General features: G+C 54.7%; 3 non-coding genes across 3 annotated transcripts; 2 read left to right on the top strand and 1 right to left on the bottom strand.

The window, feature by feature from the left end:
* Positions 1–4,852: 4,852 nt before the first annotated feature.
* Positions 4,853–4,925, bottom strand: TRNAR-UCU. Its single transcript has one exon. It is a non-coding gene; the product is annotated as a tRNA-Arg (tRNA).
* Positions 4,926–9,055: 4,130 nt separating this feature from the next.
* Positions 9,056–9,128, top strand: TRNAF-GAA. The gene has a single exon. It is a non-coding gene; the product is annotated as a tRNA-Phe (tRNA).
* Positions 9,129–10,539: 1,411 nt separating this feature from the next.
* On the top strand, positions 10,540–10,612 carry TRNAK-CUU. The gene has a single exon. It is a non-coding gene; the product is annotated as a tRNA-Lys (tRNA).
* The last annotated feature ends 1,102 nt before the right edge of the window (positions 10,613–11,714 follow it).

The raw sequence follows: 11,714 nt of genomic DNA, 5'->3' as shown, positions 1-11,714 counted from the left end.
CGGGCAGCGAGGGGACCCCATGGCCCCCGGCCACCACAGGCAGCGAGGGGACCCCACAGCTCCCAGCTGCCATGGGCGGCGAGGGGACCCCATGGCCCCCGGCCGCCACGGGCAGCGAGGGGACCCCATGGACCCTGGCTGCCACGGGCAGAGAGGGGACCCCAGGGCCCCCGGCCGCCACGGGCAGCGAGGGGACCCCCCAGCTCCCGGCCGCCACGGGCAGCGAGGGGACCCCATGGACCCCGGGTGCCATGGGCAGCAAGGGGACCCCATGGACCACGAGTGCCACGGGCAGCGAGGGGACCCCCCAGCTCCCGGCCGCCATGGGCAGCGAGAGGACCCCATGGACCCTGGGTGCCATGGGCAGCGAGGGGACCCCCCCGGATCCTGGCCGCCACAGGCAGCGAGGGGACCCCGCAGCCCCCAGCTGCCACAGGCAGGAACTGTCACCCAGTGACCAGCAGAAAACAGCAGCGGGCGAAGGCATCAAGCAAACTCTCAGCTTCTGCTGCTGCCACTCCTTCAACTGGCTCTCGGTTTGCCCTGTTCACTCTGCGTCGCTGCTGCTCCACGGCATTGTCCTTCACCCTGCTGCTGAGAGCTCCTGTGTCGCCACTTCCCCTGCTGTCACCTGCCCGTCTCCTGCAACCTCTGCGCGGCCACGTAGTGGGGGAACCTCACTACAAGTGCAGACTGGGCAGCCTCTGTCATTGCAACACCATGGGCAGGGCGTGAACCGCCAGCTGGGGGAGACTAACGCCCTGCCCCGCCCCTTCCACCTGAGGCCCCGCCCCTTCTGCAAACACCCCTGTGCCCAGCATACACCAGCCCCTAGATCCCTCTTGGTATTTCAATGCAGGCACTGACCTGTGAGAGGAAAACATCAGCTCACAAACACAGGGACTGAATTCCCCACATTTAATCTCGCTGCACTTTCCAGAAAGTCACAACATTAATTTAATTCTTGTTAGGACAGAGAAAAAATAAGTGACACTAAGTTTTTGGCTCAGTTAAATAAAAGTATGTGTTTAATTAACATAGTAAAAATATGTCCTGATTCCGCTAAATAACACCGCAACCGGAAATAAGAAGAGACAAATCTTGTCAGTGACGACTAATTTTGCAAATGATCTTCACATTATTAATTTCCACACCACCCCCGTTGGAGGTCTGGGCACCTCCAGTGTCACTGCTCTGCATTCACCTTCCCCTTAGAATTGTTCTCGGACATTCCCAAATTTGGAAAATTGTGCAGTTCACAATGTGAACAGTGACCCCGGCTCCTTCCTGCACCTGCTCTACATTGCTCCACAGCAGCTTCTCCCCCTGCAGAGTCACCCCAGCACGGCAGTGCAGCCGCCCAGGGTTTTGCAAAAATTAATAATACAGAGTTTGGAGGAAAGGAAACATTTGTGAGTTGTGGAAATAGGAAAAGGCAACAGTTGTGGTGTTACAAGAAGGGCAGTTTTTGGTTTAATAATAAAACCCAGTTATATAAAGGTAACTGTATGTGCAGCTCTGTGCACTCACGTTGGATGGAAGCTTAGTAATTAAATTATACAAGAGGGTCAGGTAAAGTGGCTGCTACCATCACTATGTTTTGTCCCGAGAAGCCTTTACAGCCATTCTGAGGGGAAATGGGCCCTTTGCCCACAGAAATGGTCTATAGGGGACGGCTGCAGGCAGCAGGCGGGGAGATAATCTCATCAAAATGATCTGACTCCTGGGTAATGTAAGCAAAATCACTAAAGGAATGTCCGGGGTTTCTATTGGCACTTAACTTGCCTGCCCCTGGCTGGCTCTGGTTGTACAAGATGGACGTGTAATCGGGGTACAGTTGTGTAAAAAAAAATTATTGCAGTGCAAGGGCTGTTAGACAAAACAAAATGTTTTGTGTAATTGTGTAAGGTTTTAAAAACCTAAACTGAGACTTATGGTTTGTAATATAATGTCATGAAGGTTAAACTATGGAAGGAATGTGCTTTTTCCCAGGACGTGTGCAGTGTATATTGGAGAAAGGGTAAAAGAAATGCAAACAAAACATGGTACTTAGCTCAAACCCTATTAGGGCTCCAAAGGGAGCCACAATAGGTTGTGGTTTCTTTTTCAGATCTGTGTGTTTTGAAGCAGAAGATGAAAGTGGAAAGTAATCAGAACTCGGGTGGAAGTTGATTGTGTCCCTTTTAAGACAGTCTCTGAGCTGCTGATGGCTTTGGATCCAAAAGCCAAGCCCGAAAGCCGGTGTGAATGCAAATGACCTAGCTGATGGGGGAAGGAGAGAACTGCCCATCAGTGGCAGCACAAAGGAGCTGCAAATAATAAATACATCTGGTCAGCAAACAAGCTACTGGAAGACTCAGATTGTGGCCCTCCAGGAAAGGGAGATGAAAAAACAAGTCAAGTCTGAAAATAAGGGGGACAGTTAACCCTAAGGAGTGTGTGTGTGTATGTACAGTGCTAAAGCTAAATCTAAAGCTGTCTCTCAGCTATTACCTGAGGATAAACTTAAAGCTTGGTGCAGCAGAGAAACTATTGCAAACTGGGTCTGTTGTACAAGAGGGGAAACTGAGGCACACCACTTCATGAATTTCATAAATGACCAGTGAGGGGAGTAATTCACTATCTGACTATAGAACAAAATAAGGACAGCCTGGAGGGAATTCTTCTGTTTTTCCTGCAATTAGCAAGGAAATTTGTAAAAGGAAGTGGTATTATTATTATTAAGCACTAATCTGTCCCCACGGGGGTGTGTGTGTGTGGAAATTGTTTCTTTTGTTTTTCAGACACTCTACGAGCAAGCTGGTGCCAGCAAAAGACTAAACCATAATACCATGAATCTATGTTTTGTATTGTTTGTCTGTGGTGTTTGTCTTGTTGTTAGCATTGTTGTGTTTCAATGAACAGAAAAACCTCATGACATGAGTGGGGATAGCTTCAAAAGGCTGACCTGGGGGAAGATGTGTGTGGACATTCAAAATGCTCGACTAGGAGGCCAGCACCTGTGTAATAGCTACCATGGTATCTGGAAGTGAATGGGCAGCTAAGGTGGGCCCCACAAGCCCTATGGGAATAATGAGAAGGGGATTTGCTCGCTGGGAATCAATGCAGGGGTGTGTAAAATGGTGTAAATCCAGAGAAGATGTTTGAATGTGCCCCTCCCTGATGGCCGTGGAGGAGCACACCCAATGGCCCATTTCAAGGGGTGGACAATTGGGTGTACTGTGTATGAGGTGTTTTGCTGGAAATGTACATATTACTGGGGGCACAATTACCCCAGCCCCTAACCAAATTCCACACTACACACTGATCTCTGGGCTTTGGCGCACAGATAGACCTGTGAATCTTACTGCTGTGAATAATCGAACCAGCGCATACAGCCTGATTCCACACCATGAGGTTAAGTTGGTTTGGACAATAACCCATTTCTCTGTGGACATTCAATGGACTTATGATATGGACAAAAGCACGAAAACCTGCAGCGGCAGCGTATTGCAACTGGGCATGTTAAGGGCTTGACCCCGTCAAAGGAGGAGAGGAGGTGTTTCAGTGGTGGCCGGGATGCTGGACCATGCTGCAGTGCTCAGGTCTCTCGGTGTAGCTGTGGATTGTTACAGCGGCTGGTGTATTGCTAAGCAGGGGCGGCTCTAGAGCCCAGCGGGGCAAGCACCCGCTTGGGGCGGCCCTTTCCCAGGGGGGCGGCAGGCTGGGCCGGTGGACCTGCCGCAGTCATGCCTGCGGGAGGTCCACCGGAGCCCCGGGACGACCGGACCTGCCGCAGGCATGACTGCGGACGGTTCGCTGGTCCCGCCGCTCGGCTGGACCTCCCGCAGGCATGACAGCTGCAGCTCAACCGGAGCCGCCGGACCAGCGAACCGTCCGCAGCTGCGGGAGGTCCAGCTGAGCCGCGCGACCAGCGGACCCTCCGCAGTCATGCCCGCGGCAGGTCCGCTGCTCCCACGGCTCGGGGGCGCCTCCCGGGCATGATTGCTTGGGGCGGCCAAATTTGTAGAGCCGCCCCTGTTGCTAAGTATACTTGTGTGACGTTGCCTATGGAAATAACCTAGAAGTAATGGAGTAAGCCCCTCCCCCCTGTACTAGACAACCTGGACCCAACCTTCCCAGGCCCACTATAGTGGGAAGTCTGGAACACTAATTGGAACAGGTGTGGCAGGCTCCTACGAGAGAAGGTGCAGGGCCCTGTACTACGCACAGGGCAGTGGGACAAATGGAATATCAACACCTTCCACCTTGATGCCTGGCCCGATCAGAAAATGTGTCACCACGTGTCCTATGTCTTGCTAAGGGGGAGAATGGGAACAGGGACACAGGCAAGGCTCTGTGGCGTCAGAGCTGGGATGGGGACACCGAGGAAGGAAACTGGAATCGTTGCTTGCTGGAAGTTCAACCCAATAAACATCTAATTGTTTGCACCTTGGGACTTTGCGTATTGCTGCTCTGTGTGTATGCAAGAAGGACCCGCTAATGGGAGGGTGAAGGGATAAACCCTCTAACACTAACTAACATCTAACACACATTTCAACCTCTTCTTTTCACACTGTTGCTCATTCTCAGGGGCTGCTTTGTCTCCAGACAGATCCATTCTCTTTCAGGACGGCCTTGCTCTTTCCGTCTGTTTCACTCACTGAGGTGTTGGAGTAAACACTCCCCTTCCCTCTAGTCTCAGACAAACACTAGCATTAACTGTTTGCTACTGAGGGGTTTAGAAAGCATTTGTCAAGATGCCCATTTCTGGGGCATTTCCCCCAAGATCCAATATTTTGCGTTCAAACATCTCCCAGCTTTCTTGGTGAAAATAAGGCTAAGGTTTCCTTGCAATACAGAGGCAGTTTTTCACCCCAGATGGGACTTGAACCCACAATCTCTGACTTAGAAAGCCATTGCCTTGTCCATTAGGCCACTGGGGCCCTGTGGAAAAATGGAAATTCAATCTCCTAAATGCATATTTCTCATATTAACTTGGAAGCCAAATAACCTCTTTCTGCACCTTACAGAAATGTCTGCATCCCCTGGCAGCGAGGCTACTGGGGAGGTCGCTTACAGAGCTGAGCACCACCTTTCTGCCAGCCATCTTTAGAGAAGAAGGGTCTTTCCCCTGACAGCCACACAGCACTGCCTGGCATCCCGAGAGCCTCCCTCGTGTTCTCCCGCAGCAGCCGCCTGCCGGTGTGGGTGGGAAAAGGGGAACCAGGAAGCACTGCGGCCTCATTACGGGACAAGAGGCCCTCACCACCCCCAGGCCTGCCTCTTGCCTTCAGCCCAGGCAGCCAGAGGTGCCGGGGAGCTCCCTGGCAGGCCGCCGCCTTAGCCAGGAAATAAGCATTCCACACTAATGTTTGCTTTGTCCCAGAGCAGATAAGCAGCCAGCTGTCAGAAACGGAGCTTTGAAAGGGGATATCCGCATGCCTGCAGCCGATTTCAAAACAATGACCAGAGTGGGCACTTGACTTCAGGGGATTATGGGACATTTCCTGATGCCAAACATAGTGCAGTGATGCAACACGTCGTCCACACTGATGCCCGGGCGTTTCAGCAGGGCTCAGCGAGCTTTATACTTCTCATGGAGGTGGATTACCCAGAGCGCTCCAGCTGCAGAGCCCAGGTGCTCCATGTGCCTTGCCAGTGTGGACACCTCAGGAGTTAGGGCACCCGGGGCTGCTTTAATGGGCTCTAACTTGCAAGTGTAGTCAAGCCCCTAGACTATGTCACTTGTGTGACTTACTTGTGCTATTGTAATAAATATAATAGACGTGCAATGGTCAGAAATTGCACCAGCAGAAAAGTATATTGCAGGGAAACCATAAGGAAATTAAGAGTTTAAATTATCCGCCACATGTCCCGTGTCCCACTAAAATGAATCCAACCCACAGGTCACATGGGCAAAAGTATCAGTGTCAGGATGCTACATTGTTAGCACAGTAAATGAAGCTGCAAAATAAATGATGTTTAAATGACCTCACTCTATTTTTTACAATCCGGTGTTAAGAGGTAATAGATACAGATGGACACCAGGCAGGGTCGTTTGGAGGATGAAGCCTTTATGCTTCCATCCCCCACCACTCTCAAGTTTTAACCAATTAGGACAAGTCAGCAAATAAGAACAACCTCAGGTATCAGTAACTGCTACAGGTAGCAAAGTCCTACAGGAAGCAGTTTCTGGCACTACACCTGCGCAGCTCTGCTCCCCGGCTCTTCTCGGGCTCCTGCTCTCTCCTTAGCTCCGCCCCACTCTGACTCAGGCAGTTCCAGCTCCCAGGGAGGATGGGACCCCCTGGCCTGGTGACTCCCTCATTACACTGCCTGGCCTGTCAGTCCAGCTAACTTGGAGCTTTGGCCTCTCCCCATTGCCCCTGGGGACTGTCAGTCTCAGGGTCCTGATTTCCCATTGGCCCTTCCTCCTTCTACTGGGACTGGGAACTAGCCAACCAAAAACCCCACTAAGTTTTAGTAAGGGGCCAACAGTCCCTTACTTGAGCCGGCCCCGTGAGGGTCACTGATGCACAGACACAGCAACATGAGTTGGTCCCATGGTGTAACAGGCAGCACTCAGGACTCTGAATTCTGCAGTCTGAGTTCAAATCTCAGTGGGACCTTGTGTTGGATTGTACTAAAGCTCTGGAGTTCACAGGGCTCAACTTCCCTGTCTCCAACTGTACAAGAGCAAATCTTTCCCCTCCTGCTGGGTGACTTGCCCACGAGGGCCAGGTTGTGATGGCTACAATGGGTTGAGGCTCTAAAACTTGTTATCCTGGTTGCTGATGCCTGCAGTCTTGTGGTTTGACCAGATGCTTGGGATTCTCACAGCTTCACCTGATGCCCACAAGTTTGGCCATTTTGCTTGCAGTCACATGTTACCTCTTGTCCACATGGCACTTGAAGGAAGGAGTGCCAGCAGGGGCGGCTTTAGCAATCCTGCTGCCCCAAGCAGGACGTGCCTGCGGAGGTTCCGCTGGTTCCGCGGCTCCGGTGGAGCATCCGCAGTCATGCCTGCGGCAGGTCCACCTGTCCTGCGGCTCCGGTGGACCTCCCGCAGGCATGACTGCGGAAGGTCCGCCGGAGCCGCCTGCCGGCAAAAGGCCGCCCCAAGTGCGCGTTTGGTGCACTGGGGTCTGGAGCCGGCCCTGAGTGCCAGGGCCAGTCTTGATAGCCAGGGCTAGGCAGGATGGAGGAAGAGTCACAGGCTGGAGCCCAACACACCTTTCCTGCTCAGCGCACCTAGAGCAGAGGCGGCTGGTGCTGACAGCTGCAAGGGAAGGCTTAAAAGCTACAGAGCAACTGAGGGCAGGGCAAGAGGAGGAGAGGACCATGGCCAGCAGATGGCCACAAAGACACCCGGCCAGCCTGCTCCCTGCCCAGGGGCGGCAAAGGGATAGACAGGTGGGGTGCATGGATAGAAGAGGCAGCGAGCCTAAAATCTAAAAGGGGAGTGTGGGGTCTAGTGGTCAGAGCAGGGGAGGGGGGTTGGTGGTCAGAATTCCTGGGTTCTATCTCCAGCCCTGGGAGGGGAGTGGGGGCCAGTGGTAAGAGTGTGTGTCGGGGGGAGAGCAAATATTGGGACAGTCCCGATAAAATCAGGATGTCTGGTCACCCTACATCAGGCTTCAAGTTGAGAATCATTTCCCCTTCCCGCTCTGTGGGAGGGGAGACTGTTAAACGCGCTCTCTGTGCGACTGCACATGGCTAAGCAAAGAGAACAAACCCCCAATCCCCCCCTGTGCTTTGGGAGCCAGGTTTGCAGTGGGAATTCTGTAGTTCAGATGACTTCACGCCTGGGCATTGGGATTCTTTACCAGTTTCTCTGGCATTGGGGTAGTTTTGTGCTCACAGCTGTGATGGCCGAGTGGTTAAGGTGTTGGAGTTGAAATCTCTCCCCACCCCAAGTAAATCCTGTTCTGCTCCTTTCATAGAGATGCCTGGGACACCCCCTCACACTGTGTCCCTGAGGGGTCAGGCAAGCTCTCAGCACCTGAAGCCTCTGCCACTCACCTGGTGCCCCATAGATCAGCCATAGCCCTGGTTCTGCTCCTCTCTCTAGAGTGTGAAAGGAGCCAAGTCAGCGACTCCATGGGAGCTACGGGGCTGCAGAACCAACAGAGCAAAAATAGGTGCTCAGCGCCCACTGGCAACCAGCTCCCGCCCCCCACTACAGGCCTTGCTGACAAGCTTCTCCTCTTCCCCTTCAGCCCCTCCCACCTGCGAGTGATCAGCTGTTCAGTGGGGTGAGGGAGGCGCTGGGCAGGGAGGGGGAGGAGAAGGGACAGTAAGAGGTGGGGGAGGGAGAGGAATGGGGCAGGAAGGTGCAGGGTGGGAAGAGATGGGATAGGGGTGGGGGCTTGGGGGAAGGGTTGGAGTGGGGGGCAGGGCCTGGGGAGGAAATGGGGGATTTGTCCCATGCCCCGGATCCCTCTAGGGCCGGCCCTGAAGGGAAGCACTGACTATCACAGTGACAATACAACTGACCAGCCTTGCGGGGGAGGCTGAGGGAGATCCGCACTCACCAGGTCTCTTCTCTCCCCCACGGTGAGCCAGACACTGCTCTCTCCTGGCTCTCACTCTAGCAGCTGGACGCCAAGGAGCCATTTCCCCACAGGAAGTGCATTGAGTGCCCCTGTGGTGCTGGGGGGCTGGCGCTGCTGCTGCCTGTGGGGCTGGCAGGGGGGCCGATGTCTGCACAGACTCTCAGCTGCCAGGCCGGAGGGGGCACTTGGGACCTTACCAGCCTGGCTCAGTGAAGACGGGGGGTTGGCAGAGCAATACAGACGCTCTCCAGAGCACGGAGCAGCAGCCGCCCATGCAGCCAGGCAATGAGCATTTCCCACAGCCTGGAGCCAAGGGGGAGGCGGCAGCTGCTGTTCCAGCTCCTGGGGGACAGGCCCTGTCAGCCAACAGCCACTTCTTACTCCCCACAGCTAAGGGCGCCGGGTTCCTCCGGTGGGGGTGTGGAGCAGCCGTTTGTTTTCCTGTCCTTTTTGTGTGCAACTGCTGACAAACACATCCCAGACAGAGAAGCAACAGGCCAAAAAACTATTATGCAGCTGCCGAAGTAGCTCAGTTGGGAGAGCGTTAGACTGAAGATCTAAAGGTCCCTGGTTCAATCCCAGGCTTTGGTGGGTCCTTTCATCTCTCTTTGTGCAGGGGTGGCTTGTTTTCTGGGAGCACAGCAGTGTCTGCACCCAAGGTGAGTCCCTGAGCTTGGGCTCTGCAGTAGGAAAACATAGAAGGGGCTTCTGCCCCTAGTTGGCCCACCTGACCTTTAACAAGGAGAGATGGGAGCTGTCTTTCCCAACATGGCAGGAAGAGAGCGAGGCAGGTTGACCCTCAGGAATGGTGCCAGAGGGCTGCTGGGCAGTGACAGGCAGGGATTGGGGATGGAAGCTCCTCTGCGCAGCTGAGCAAGGGCAGTACCAGGGAAGGGGCATCTGTAAAAGTGACCCAGCAACACCTCTCCTCCTCTGGGCACCTGGAGCAGAGGCGGCTGGTGCTGACAGCTCCAAGGGAAGCTTAAAAGCCACAGAGCAACTGAGGTCAGGACTGGAGGAGGGCAGGACCATGCCTAGGTGTGGCTTTCAGACAGGCACAAAAACACCCAGCCAGGCTGCTCCCTGCCATGCCAAACACCCACTGAAGGTCACCAGCATGCGGGGCGGCTGCTGATGCTCTGTGGCCAACGTCCCAAGATGGTAGGAAAGCAGGGCCAGCCCCCATGGTGGGGCCTCTGACTGTTCCCACTCAAGGTGCTCACTTTGGCAGTGGGGCAGGAGATTTTACCCCAAGAGGCTTTTCCCCAGCTGGCGAGAAGCAGAGAAACACCCAGGCTCCGAAGACGCTATGTAGCAAGTACCCTCCAGCACAGGGACAGGCGCACACGCTAGCCCGGGAAGCCGCCCACTTTCTTTGGCAAGTCAGGAAGGGCAAAGGCTGGAAGCGCCTGGGGCTCATGCCCCAGCCTTTGTGACTCCCACCCCCCAACTTCTTCCCGGGGCTCTACCTCAAGTCAGAGCATTGGCCTGAGTGGCCAAGAAGAGTTTCTAGCCTTGAACGGAGCAGGATGTTCAGCACAACTGCAGAAACACAACCACCAAGGGACTTGACCCCTCAGTTTTCTGATCCACACTCAGACACCTTATCCATTAGGCCACCTGGTAACATGATAAAAACCCCTCCAAGCACTTCTTTGGAAAAGGGGGACATTGTTCTTCTCAGGTCATCTGCTGAGGGGGGCCGAGACTCTCTGGGCACAAGAAGTCGAGTTCCCAGCGACATGTGAGACCTAATTCTCTGGAGCCAGGTGCAGGGTTTTGGCAGGGAGGCTCAGGCCTGGGGGATTGGGGTGCAGCGGATGGACCGGCTCTCTAGGTGTGGAGATTCAGTTGCACTGAGGCACAGGAGGGAGGAGGAGGGGGAATCCTGCTGACAGGCAGTGGCTGTGCAGAAAAAGAAGAGGGGTTCTGGGGACTTTTTTTGCCTCTCATTTGCCGGCCTGCTCACTCTTGTGCTGAACGGTGAAGATGATCTCAACAAGCCCAGGTAGTTCAGTTGGTAGAGCATCAGGCTCTTAATCTGAGGGTCCAGGGTTCAAGCCCCTGTCTGGGTGCTCAGCTTTTAAGTTGCCTTGTGTCCCAGGAGCCAAATGATTCCTGGTGCTGTCCACCAGCCACATGCGGATTCCCAGAAGCCGTGGCCATTTCCTGGAAAGGTTCCTTTCCTCAGGAATCAGGAGAGAGGCCACATCCACAGGAGCAGGCCTAGAACACAGTGTCTCTGGCTGGCAGGAAGCGCTGTGGGGCCAGGTGCTGAGAAAGCCCAGAGGGGGAGCAGCAGAGATGGGGGAAGAGAGACAGAGAAGCAATGAGGACAGAGCACAAGTGTACAGGGGGTTCACGTCTGGCTATTGTGGGGAACTTCTCTGGTTTATACACGACCCTGGTGCAATTGGCCAGAGAAAGGATCTGAGTCCCCACCCCCCTACCCAGAGTCTGCCTGACCCCAAGGACGCTCTTTCTACTCTCCTGTGTGGCAGAGACCTCGTAACCCCGACAAGGCTGGGCCCAGGAATCCTGGGGGGTTTGATGACCCCCAATCTTGTCATGATCACTTGAACAGGGCTACAGTGTCTCCACTCTGGGCACTTCCCTGACCCACTCCTCATTGCATGTGCTTCAAGCAAACACCATTTACTACCCAGCAATCAATGTAAAACATAAGGAAAGGTGGGAAAGGAAAACACGTCACCCTGTTCTGTGGCGCAGGGAGATCACAACCAGCGTCTCTGGAGGGTCAGGGCAGGTCACAGTCTCTCCCTCACATGTCCCAGGCCTCCTCCCCAGGCCCTGGCTGTGCTGCAGGGACACCACGGGCTGGACACGTGCTCTGGCAGTGGCCATGTGCTCTAGGTGACAGGCCCCTTGCTCCCAGTGTCAGCCCCCCTTGCAGGGGATATGATCCCCCCACCCCGAAAGGTCTGGCCTGCAAGATCTCTTGACGGGTGGCATCTCCTTGCACTGGGCCTTCTGCCCAGGGTCCCCCTCGCTCTCCCACGCTGCTCACTGCACCGACCTCCAGCCCCAGTGCTGCTGCGGCTCTGCCTCCAGCTCCCTGGGCTGCTCCTCTGGCTCCGCTTGCTGCAGCTCTTCTCCCAGCACAGATCTGCTCCCTGGGCAGCTTCTATGGCTCGTGCTGCTGCGGCTCGGCTCGGG

Source organism: Mauremys reevesii, unplaced genomic scaffold, assembly GCF_016161935.1.
Source record: "Mauremys reevesii isolate NIE-2019 unplaced genomic scaffold, ASM1616193v1 Contig4, whole genome shotgun sequence".
NCBI classification, from domain to species: Eukaryota; Metazoa; Chordata; order Testudines; family Geoemydidae; genus Mauremys; species Mauremys reevesii.
Note: the sequence above shows the minus strand (reverse complement) of the source record. Positions and strands in the feature narration are given on the sequence as shown.